This window comes from Phaethon aethereus (genome assembly GCF_964289735.1).
Source record: "Phaethon aethereus genome assembly, chromosome: 33".
In the NCBI taxonomy this organism is placed as follows: Eukaryota; Metazoa; Chordata; class Aves; order Phaethontiformes; family Phaethontidae; genus Phaethon; species Phaethon aethereus.
The window spans coordinates 468,983-481,011 of NC_138609.1; positions in this window are offsets into that span (position 1 = coordinate 468,983).

Below are 12,029 nucleotides of genomic sequence, written 5' to 3' on the forward strand. Positions count from 1 at the left end.
ACCATCCACCAGCGCGTCCACACCGGCGAGAAGCCCTACAAGTGTCCCGAGTGCGGCAAGTGCTTCAGCCGTAGCTCCCACCTCAACCGCCACCAACGCACCCACGCCGGGGACAAGCCCAAAGCCGTCGCCGCCGCCGCCAGCCCCCTGCCGCCCTCCGGCGCCTTCTCCGGCGCCGCCTTCTCCCCGCCGTTGGGCGGCTCGGCGGCCCCCGTCCCCTCGCTGCCCTCCTTCCCCGCCTCCCCCTCGCCCCTGCCCATCCCTTCCCTCTCCAGCCCGGCCCTAGAGCTGCCGTGGGCCCTCTCCTTCCCCGCCCGCGCCTTCCCCCACCCCTCCTTCCCCCCGGCGCCGGCCTCGGGGGCCCAGACCTCCTCCCTCATCAACTGAGCGCTGCCGGCGCTGCCCGCGGCTCCGTCCCCCGCCCAACCGCCCCAGCCGCTCGCCCAACACCCAACTTGGGTTGACCTCCAAGACCCATCGCTGGGGGTTTGTGCCCACCCGGAGCCCTTCAGCCTTCACGGCTAATTAACGATCTCACTAATTAGGGGATGGAGAAGTCCCCCTCATTCCGCAGCTCCGTCCCCCGCCCAACCGCTTGCCCAACACCCAACTTGGGTTGACCTCCAAGACCCATCGCTGGGGGTTTGTGCCCACCTGGAGCCCTTCAGCCTTCACGGCTAATTAACGATCTCGCTAATTAGGGGATGGGGAAGTCCCCCTCATTCTGCGGCTCCATCCCCCGCCCAACACCCAACTTGGGTTGACCTCCAAGACCCATCGCTGGGGGTTTGTGCCCACCTGGAGCCCTTCAGCCTTCACGGCTAATTAACGATCTCGCTAATTAGGGGATGGGGAAGTCCCCCTCATTCCGCGGCTCCATCCCCCGCCCAACTGCCTCAGCCGCTCGCCCAACACCCAACTTGGGTTGACCTCCAAGACCCATCGCTGGGGGTTTGTGGACACCTGGAGCCCTTCCAAGACCCATCGCTGGGGGTTTGTGCCCACCCGGAGCCCTTCAGCCTTCACGGCTAATTAACGATCTCGCTAATTAGGGGATGGAGAAATCCCCCTCATTCCACGGCTCCGTCCCCTGCCCAACCGCCCCAGCCGCTCACCCAACACCCAACTTGGGTTGACCTCAAAGCCCCGGCATTGGGGGTTTTTTTCCTACCTGGAGCCATTAAGCCTTGGTGGTTAATTAATGATCTAATTAGGGGATAGGGGACACAGCCCCCCCTTAAATTTTTTAACTCTTTTAACCAAATTACCCCCTTTTTACAGCAGGAAGATGCATCCCTACCCCAAGCCAGTGTCCCCATGGCAGGTGGGGGATGGCACCCACCGCCACCCCTCAGATTTTAGGGCAGAGGGAAGCCAATAAAGTCAATTCCCCACCTAATTAAGATGATTTTAACGAACTTTTCCCACCCCTTCCTCCTCCCACTGCATTTTGAAGCACTGCCAAGCACAACTCAAAACCTACCAGATTTGTCCTAGGCAGGAGCTGGTAACCGAAGCAGAAAAGGCTTTTTTTTGGGGTTTTTTCCCCCCTTTTTCTGCTGGGTTTTGCTCCTTTGGGCAGATTATTTTGGGGGGTGGGCAGGGAGTGGGTCCCCCCAGGATCAACAGGCAAAATTACTCTTTTTTTTTTTTTTTTTACTGCTGTCATGTGTCTTGTTCGTGGTTTTTCGGCACTGCCGGGCAGCAATGATGCTCCCCAAGTGCCATCACGGGGGGGAAAAAAACCCCGATTTGGGTCACCGGTGCTGCCGGGCGTGTGTTTCGGAGGAAAGACTTTATTATCCCGTACGGAGCAGCATCAACCATGGGGTTTTCCCGGTCCCCAACACGTCCCCCGCCTGACGCGGGAGCAAAATCAAGCTGTTTTCAGCTATTTTTTTTTTTTTTTTTTTTACAAAAATAATAATTCTTTTTGTTACTTTTGTGACTTTGTATTCCAGCGTCGCCGACGCGTCGGTTCAATAAATGGGAGCTGGGCACCCGCGTGCGTCCCGCAGGCGACTCGCGACGAAAAGCGATGGTTTTCTGCTTAAAATGGTTTGGGTTTTGGTTTTTTAATTCCTGGCATCACGGACACCCTCAAAATGGTGGGAGTGGGGTGTGTGTCCCCCCCCAGCCTGGAAATTGGGGCAAAAAATAGGGAAAAAAAACCTTTTCTCCTGCACTTCAAGGAGGAAGAAGCGCTTCGGCCACGTTTTTTTCCGAGGGCAGGAACACAGCGAAGGTGCAGGCAGCGGGCGTTGCAGGCAGCGGGGATTGCAGGCAGCGGGGGGGGAAGAGGGGCTTTGGGGGGGCTTTGGGGGGCTTCAAGGGCTCCCCCCCAGGGCCACGACCGTGCGACGCTCCAATGAAGACCCAGCAGCGACTCATGTTAAATAACAGCAATTATTAAATACCCTCAAATCGCGTTAAATAACCCCCAATTAAAGGAACTTAAATAACCCCCAATTAAATAACCGCGAAATAAATACAAATATAATAAATAAATACCGGAAGGGGGGAAGGGAGGGGGTGTGAGGTGAGCAGCCCCGAGGATGGATAAAGGGCACCCATGGGTGCTAGGGGCAGCCCCAAAGGTGAGGTAGGGGTACCCATGGGTGCCGAATGCCTCCCCGAGCGCGCGGTGAAGGGCACCCATGGGTGCTGGGCGCCGTCACAGCCCTAAGGCCAGGGTGACGGGCCCCATAGTGTCCTTGGGGCGCTGGGTGCCACCCCAAGGCTGAGGTGATGGGCACCCATGGGCGCGTGGTGCCACCCTGTGGCTACTACAATAGGCACAGCTACCAGTCCAGCCTGTTGGGCACAGCCCTGAGGCCACGGTGATGGGCACAGCGGGGTGCTGGCTGCCACCCTGAGAGCAGGGTGAGGGTCCTGGGTGCCCCTCAGCGGGCAGCACCTCCGGCTGTGGAGTTGTGGGGTCGCAGGGCAGGTGACAGCAGCAGCCGGGGGCAGGAGGCACCCGTGGGTGTCCCCACGGGTGCTGTCGGTGTCCCCACCAGCGTCCCATTGGGTGTCCAGCTTGTCCCCGTGGGTGTCACAGCAGTCCTGCGCAGCGCTCCGTCCCCGGGCAGGGGCGTCACAGCGGGTGTCGTGGGCGTCTCGGGCGTCGCCGCCGCCGCCGCGGCCATTTCGGGTGACGCGTCCCCGGGCGCGCTGTACACCTGGGCGCTCACCACGGCCAACAGCAGCACCAGCAGCCGCTTCGCCGCGCTCGGCTCCTCCGTGGGGGGCGACCGCCGCACCTGAGGGGCAACAAAATGGGGTAAGAACGGACCTGCCTGGGGCAAATACCCCCCCGCCCCTGGGGCAAATAACTCCCCCGGATCAGGCTTAGGGAACCCACCCAAGGGCAAACCCTCTCGACCCTGCTTAGCTTCCAGAGGGGTAACTAGGGCATATAGCCCCCTCTGGGGCAAATAACTCCCCTCTCCACCCCCCTCCCGGGCAAATACCCCCTCCTTGGGGCAAATGATCCCAACCCCGGGGCAAATAATCGCACCCTCGGGATAAATAACCCCTCCTTGGGGCCAATAACACCCGCCCCAGGGGCAAATAACCCCTCCCTGGAGCAAATATCCCCCCTCCTCGGGGCAAATAACCCCCCTCCCCGGGGCAAATACCAGCCCCCCTCGCCCCCGGGCAAATAACACCCCCCCTCCTTGGGGCAAATGATCCCACCCTCGGGGCAAATAACCCCTCCTTGGGGCCAATAACACCCGCCCCGGGGGCAAATATCCCCCCTCCCCGGGGGCAAATAACCCCCTCCCCGGGGGCAAATAACACCCCCCCTCCTTGGGGCAAATAATCCCACCCCGGGGGCAAATACCCCCTCCCTGGGGCAAATACCCCCTCCCTGGGGCAAATACCCCCTCCCTGGGGCAAATACTGCCCCGGGGGGGGGTAACTCACCCCCAGCCCCCCCCAGGCACCAGGTAGGGGTGAGTCAGGTGGGGGGGGGGGCGGGCGGGGAGGGAAGTGACTCAGTCCCCGCACCTCCGGGAAATGGGCCTCATCCTGCCCGCCCCGGGGGACCCCGAAATGCGGGCAGGGGCCCCCCCCCACGCCCCGCCGCCGCCGGGGGGAGCCGGTACTCACAGCGGGCGGGTAGAGGACGCGGCGGTGCCGGCGGCGGGGCCTGGCTGGGCCGCTGGGTCCTACGGGGGGGTCGAAGGTGAAGTGCCGGGGTGGGGAAGGGGCGACCCCACCGGGGAGCCCCTCGGGGTACCCCCAAGCCCGGCCCGGACACGCTGTCGCCGCTGTCGCCGCCGCCATCGTCATGTCGTAAAATGGCGGCGGGAGGGCCCGGGGCGGCGCTCTTATGGCGGCGGCGACGCTCCGCCCCCCCCGCAGGCGGGGACACGCCCCCTCGGTGGCTCCCATTGGCTGCCTTGCGCGGGGAGGGGCGTGGCCTCGCGGGGATGCCCCGCCCGCCTGTCGCTGCAGGGGGGGCTGTAGGGGGGTATGGGGAGCGCTATAGGGGTCCATAGGGGGCTATAGGTGGCGCACGGGAGCTATAGGGGTATGTAATGGTCTATGGGGGGCTAGGGGAGTTGTGTAGGGGGCTAGAGGGGGCCGCATAGGGGCGACAGGGGGGATAGAGGGGATGTATAGGGAGCTATAGGGGGTGTATTAGGGGTATAGGGGTTGCGTGGAGGGGTATAGAGGGCTATGGGGGGTGCATGGGGTGATGGGGAGCTGTAGGGGGCTATAGAGAGCGTATGAGGGGGGATATAGGCGATGTATTAGGGGCTACAGGGGTTGCACGGAGGGGTACAGGGGGCTATAGGGGGTGTATGGAGTGAAAGGGAGCTGTGGGGGGCTATAGAGAATGTATGAGGGGGGCTATAGAGGGTATATGGGTGGCTATAAGGGTCTCTAGGGGGTGTATGGAGGCCTATAGGGGTCTTAAGGGAGGTCTATAGTGTCTTTAAGGCTTGTATAGGGGCCATATAGGGGGTGTACAGGGTCTAGAGGAGACCACAGCGGTGTACAGAGGCTGTAGAGGGGGTTCAGGGGGGCCTATAGGTGTGTATGGGGATGCATAGGGCTGTATGTGGGTCTATAGCTGTGTATAGAGGGGTATGGGAGTGTGTAAATGAAGGTAGGGGGTGTATGGGGGGGTACAGTAAGCTATAGGGGAGATTGGGGGTATGCAGGGGGTCTATAGGCGTGCATGGGGAAATACTTGGACGTAAAGGGGTATATAGGGGTGTATGGGGGCTTATGGCAGTGTAGGGGTTACATGAGGGGTTATGGCAGTGCATAGGGGTGTATAGGAGCATATAGGGGCTGTTTAAGGGGAGTATAGGGATGGGAGGTCATAAAGCGGGGTTCACCGCACATGGACCTCCCCCCCCAACGCCCCCTATAACCCCCCCCCTTTCCCCTATAGCCCCTATAGCTTCCTGCCCCGTGTCCCCCCCCCACACGTCTGTCACGCAACGGGTTTTCCCCACGTTGCACAAGCGGAACGCCCGGGTCCCTTTGGGGGGGGGCTATAGGGTGGGGGGACCCCAAACACCTGGATCCCCTGGGGGTGGGGGGGGCTATAGGGTGAGACATCCCCCTCCCCCCCATGTCTGGGTCCTTCTGGGGGTGTCCGGACCCCTGGATCCCCTATAGAGTGCGGGGGGGGGGGGGGGGGGGCTGGGCAGCTGAATTCCTAAGCCTTGAGTCATTGGGGGGGGAGGGGTGTGTTTACGTCATTTTCCTCTTTTCCACTCCCAAAGGGGGGGGGGATGGGCAGAGAGGGCTCAAGCATCCGGAGACCCCAATGTATGGGCAGACACCCCCCCCCCCCCGCTAAGGGACCCCTCCCCTCCTCACAGGCGTTCAGGCTCCCCGCCATGGGGGGACCCAGGGGTCCGGGCACCCATAGGGGCACCCATGTGGGGACCCAGGGGTCTGGGCACCCCATGGAGGGGGGACCCAGGGGCCCGGGCACCCATGGGGGGAGCCGGGGGTCCGGGCACCGCTTGGGGGCACCCATGTGGGGGTCGAGGGGTCTGGGCACCCCATGGCGGGGGGACCCAGGGGTCCGGGCACCCATGGGGGGAGCCGGGGGTCCAGGCACCCCATGGGGGCACCCATGTGGGGATCGAGGGGTCTGGGCACCCCATGGCGGGGGGACCCAGGGGTCCGGGCACCCATGGGGGGAGCCGGGGGTCCAGGCACCCCATGGGGGCACCCATGTGGGGACCCAGGAGTCCGGGCACCCATGTGGGGACCGAGGAGTCTGGGCACCCCATGGTGGGGGGACCCAGGGGTCCAGGCACCCATGGGGGGAGCCGGGGGTCCAGGCACCCCATGGGGGCACCCATGGAGGGATCCAGGGGTTCGGGCACCCCACGAGGGACCCAGGGGGGACTCAGGCGGGATGCAGGGGTCCAGGCACCCATGGGGGCACCGAGGGGTCCAGAGACCCATGGGGGGACCCATGGGGAGACCCAGGGGTCTGGGTACCCCAGGGGGGGCCTAGGGGGGACCCAGGGGTCCAGGCACCCATGGGGGAAGATCCAGAGATGACCCAGGGGTCCGAGCACCCATGGGGGGGGACCCAGAAATGATGCGGGGGGGACCCAGAGATGACCCAGGGGTCCGTGCACCCATGGGGGGGGGCCCAGGGGGGACCCAGAGATGACCCAGGGGTCCGGGCACCCATGGGGGGGACCCAGGGGAGACCCAGAGATGACCCAGGAGTCCGGGCACCCATGGGGGGGACCCAGGGGAGACCCAGAGATGACCCAGGGGTCCGGGCACCCATGGGGGGGGCCCAGGGGGGACCCAGAGATGACCCAGGGGTCCGTGCACCCATGGGGAGGACCCAGGGGGGACCCAGAGATGACCCAGGGGTCCGTGCACCCATGGGGGGGGCCCGGGGGGGACCCAGAGATGACCCAGGGGTCCGTGCACCCATGGGGGGGGCCCAGGGGGGACCCAGAGATGACCCAGGGGTCCGTGCACCCATGGGGGAGACCCAGGGGGGACCCAGAGGTGACCCAGGGGTCCGTGCACCCATGGGGGGGGGCCCAGGGGGGACCCAGAGATGACCCAGGGGTCCGGGCACCCATGGGGGGGACCCAGGGGAGACCCAGAGATGACCCAGGAGTCCGGGCACCCATGGGGGGGACCCAGGGGAGACCCAGAGATGACCCAGGGGTCCGGGCACCCATGGGGGGGGCCCAGGGGGGACCCAGAGATGACCCAGGGGTCCGTGCACCCATGGGGAGGACCCAGGGGGGACCCAGAGATGACCTAGGGGTCCGTGCACCCATGGGGGGGGCCCGGGGGGGACCCAGAGATGACCCAGGGGTCCGTGCACCCATGGGGGGGGCCCAGGGGGGACCCAGAGATGACCCAGGGGTCCGTGCACCCATGGGGGGGGCCCAGGGGGGACCCAGAGGTGACCCAGGGGTCCGTGCACCCATGGGGGGGGCCCAGGGGTCTGAGCACCCTGACAGAGACGGAAGAGACACAAACGACCCCAAAAATCCTGGAAATATATTAATGTAAAAATCTCCGTTTTGGCACCAAATATTTACAGCCCCTCCCCCACCGCGGCCCCTGCCCCTCCCCCACTGCCACCATCGTTAATTACCCCCCCCCCCCCGCTAATGAGGAATGAGGGTGCTGAGTGGGATGGGTCCAGGGGGGAACCCAAGTATCCAGGATGGTCCCGGGTATCTGGGGGGCACCCACAGAGCTGGGGGGGGTCCTAGGGGCACCCATAGACCTGGGGGGGTCCCAGGGGTCTGGGAGGGGTCCCAGGGGGCACCCATAGACCTGAGGGGGGTCCCAGGGGGCTGGGAGGGGTCCCAGGGGGCACCCATAGACCTGGGAGGGTCCCAGGGGTCTGGGAGAGGTCCCGGGGGCACCCATAGACCTGGGGGGGGTCCCAGGGGGCTGGGAGGGGTCCCAGGGGGCACCCATAGACCTGAGGGGGGTCCCAGGGGGCTGGGAGGGGTCCCGGGGGCACCCATAGACCTGGGGGGGGGTCCCAGGAGTCTGGGAGAGGTCCCGGGGGCACCCATAGACCTGGGGGGGGTCCCAGGGGGCTGGGAGGGGTCCCAGGGGGCACCCATAGACCTGGGGGGGGTCCCAGGGGGCTGGGAGGGGTCCCGGGGGCACCCATAGACCTGGGGGGGGGTCCCAGGGGTCTGGGAGGGGTCCCAGAGGGCACCCATAGATCTGGGGGGGGGTGTCCCAGGGGTCTGGGGGGGCCCCAGGGGGTCAGTAGTGTTGGGTGCTTCCAGTGTTGGGTGAAGAGGAAGGTGTGGGCGGAGAGGGGAGGAGGAAGATGAAGGAGGATGAAGCATGAGGGTGATGGGGAGGAAGATGAAGGAGAAGGAGGAAGATGAAGGAGGAGGAGGAAGATGAAGGAGGAGGATGAAGAATGGGGAGGATGAAGAATGGGGAGGATGAGGAGGAAGATGAAGGAGGAGGTAGAAGATGAAGGAGGAAGATGGAGGAGGAGGAGGTGGAAGAGAAGGAGGAGGAGGAAGATGAAGGCTGAGGGAGGGAGGAGGAGGGTTATAAGGAGGATGAAGCACAAGGAGGAGGAAGGAGGAGGTGGATGGAGGAGGAGGAGGATGAAGGAGGAGGAGGAGGATGAAGGAGGAGGAGGAGGAAGATGAAGGAGAGATGAAGGACAATGGAGGAGGAGGAGGGATGAGGGATGATGCCAATGAGGAGGATGAAGAGGGAGGCTGAAGGAAGGACGAAGGACGCTGATGGTGAGGATGAGGATGGTGAGGATGGTGCTAAGGGTGACAGGGGAGGAGGAAGATGCTGATGAAGGTGAAGGAGAAGGATGAGGATGAAGGATGGATGAGGAAGGATAAGAATGGACGAAGGAGGATGATGAGGAGGGATGAAGGATGGATGAGGAAGGATAAGGATGGACGAAGGAGGATGATGAGGAGGGATGAAGGATGGATGAGGAAGGATAAGGATGGACGAAGGAGGATGATGAGGAGGGATGAAGGATGGATGAGGAAGGATAAGGATGGAGGATGACGAGGAGGGATGAAGGATGGATGAGGAAGGATAAGGATGGATGAAGGAGGATGATGAGGAGGGATGAAGGATGGATGAGGAAGGATAAGGATGGATGAAGGAGGATGATGAGGAGGGATGAAGGATGGATGAGGAAGGATAAGGATGGACGAAGGAGGATGATGAGGAAGGATGAAGGATGGATGAGGAAGGATAAGGATGGAGGATGATGAGGAGGGATGAAGGATGGATGAGGAAGGATAAGGATGGACGAAGGAGGATGATGAGGCGGGATGAAGGATGGATGAGGAAGGATAAGGATGGACGAAGGAGGATGATGAGGAGGGATGAAGGATGGATGAGGAAGGATAAGGATGGACGAAGGAGGATGATGAGGAGGGATGAAGGCTGATGCCAGCGAGGAGGAGGAGGATGAAGGGGGCTGAAGGATGCTGGCGGCGAGGATGAGGATGGTGAGGAGGGAGGAGAGGAGGGACGAAGGCCGACGCCGCTGAGGCGGAGGAAGAGGGGGGCTGAAGGAGGGAGGAAGGGCGCTGACGGCGAGGAAGAGGATGGCGAGGAGGCTCAGGCGAGGACGGTGTGCTCGCGCAGCAGCCGGTGCAGGAGGCCGAAGGACGGGCGGTCGGCGGCGTCGCGGGCCCAGCAGCGCAGCATCACCCCGTGCAGCGCCGCGGGGCAGCCCGGCGGGCGGGGCAGGTACTCCTGCGGGCGCCGGCGTCACGGGGGGACTGGGGGGACTGGGCGGACTGGGAGACTTTGGGGCAGTCGGGGTAGTGGGGGGATAAGCGGGAGTGACTGGGAGTACTGGGAGTACTGGGGGTAACTGGGAGTATCGGGGGAACTGGGAGTACCAGGAGTACTGGGAGTGTTGGGGGTAACTGGGAGTACTGGGGGTAATTGGGAGTATCAGGGGGAACTGGGAGTACCGGGAGTGACTGGGAGTACTGGGGGTAACTGGGAGTACTGGGATTTACTGGGAGTACTGGGAGTGACTGGGAGTACTGGGGGTAACTGGGAGTATGGGGGAACTGGGAGTACTGGGAGTGACGGGGAGTACTGGGAGTGACGGAGAGTACTGGGAGTGATTGGGAGTACTGGGGGAACTGGGGGGACTGGGCGGACTGGGAGACTTTGGGGCAGTCGGGGTAGTGGGGGGATAAGCGGGAGTGACTGGGAGTACTGGGAGTACTGGGAGTAACGGGGAGTATCGGGGGAACTGGGAGTACTGGGAGTGACTGGGAGTACTGGGGGTAACTGGGAGTATTGGGGGAACTGGGGGGACTGGGCGGACTGGGAGACTTTGGGGCAGTCGGGGTAGTGGGGGGATAAGCGGGAGTGACTGGGAGTACTGGGGGTAACTGGGAGTACTGGGAGTGACTGGGAGTACTGGGAGTGACTGGGAGTACTGGGGGTAACTGGGAGTATGGGGGAACTGGGAGTACTGGGAGTGACGGGGAGTACTGGGGGTAATTAGGAGTGTGGGGAACTGGGAGTACTGGGAGTGACTGGGAATATTGAGGGAACTGTGAATACTGGGGGTAACTGGGAGTACTGGGGGTAACTGGGAGTGTTGGGGGAAACTGGGAGTAATTGGGGTGACTGGGAGTGATGCGAGTAACTGGGAGTAGTGGAGTGACTGGGAGTAGTCCAGTTCCCTCCCAGTCCCTCCCAGTGCCCCCTCAGCCCCATCCCAGTGCTCCCCAAGGCCCCCCAGTCCTTCCCCAGTGCCTTCCAATCCCTCCCAGTAACCCCAGCATGCCCCCAGCCCCCTTCCAGTTCCCCCCAGCCCCCTCCCAGTGCCTCCCAGTGCCTCCCAGTCTCCCCCAGTCCCTTCTCAGTGCCTCCCAGCACCTCCCAGTCACCCCCAGTCCCCTCCCACTGCCTTCCAGTCCCCTCTCAGCACCTCCCAATCACCCCCAGTCCCCTCCCAGTGCCTTCCAGTCCTCTCCCAGTGCCTCCCACTCTCCCCCAGTCCCCTCCCAGTGCCTTCCAGTACCCTCTCAGCACCTCCCAATCACCCCCAGTCCCCTCCCAGTGCCTTCCAGTCCCCTCCCAGTGCCTCCCAGTCTCCCCCAGACCCCTCCCAGTGCCTTCCAGTCCCCTCCCAGTGCCTCCCAGTCTCCCCCAGTCCCCTCCCACTGCCTTCCAGTCCCCTCCCAGCACCTCCCAGTCTCCCCCAGTCCCTTCCCAGTGCTTTCCAGTCCCCTCCCAGCACCTCCCAGTCTCCCCCAGACCCCTCCCAGCACCTCCCAGTCTCCCCCAGACCCCTCCCAGTGCTTTCCAGTCCCCTCCCAGCACCTCCCAGACTCGCCCAGACCCCTCCCAGTGCCTTCCAGTCCCCTCCCAGCACCTCCCAGTCATCCCCAGTACCCTCCCAGTGCCTCCCAGTCTCCCCCAGACCCCTCCCAGTGCCTTCCAGTCCCCTCCCAGCACCTCCCAGTCTCCCCCAGACCCCTCCCAGTGCCTTCCAGTCCCCTCCCAGCACCTCCCAGTCTCCCCCAGACCCCTCCCAGTGCCTTCCAGTCCCCTCCCAGCACCTCCCAGTCTCCCCCAGACCCCTCCCAGTGCCTTCCAGTCCCCTCCCAGTGCCTTCCCAGTGCTTTCCAGTCCCCTCCCAGCACCTCCCAGACTCGCCCAGACCCCTCCCAGTGCCTTCCAGTCCCCTCCCAGTGCCTCCCAGTCTCCCCCAGACCCCCCCCAGTGCCTTCCAGTCCCCTCCCAGTGCCTCGCAGTCTCCCCCAGTCCCCTCCCAGTGCCTTCCAGTCCCCTCCCAGTGCCTCCCAGTCTCCCCCAGTCCCCTCCCAGTGCCTCCCAGTCCCCCCCAGTGGCCTCCCAGTGCCCACCTGGCGGCCCTGGGCGCGGAAGTGGTGTCCGGCGTTGGCGATGACCTGCTCGTCGCTCAGGCGCCCGTAGGGCTGCTCGCGGCACCGCGTCAGCACCTCCCACAGCGTCACCCCAAAGGCCCAGGCGTCGCTGGCCGGCGTGAAGGTCCC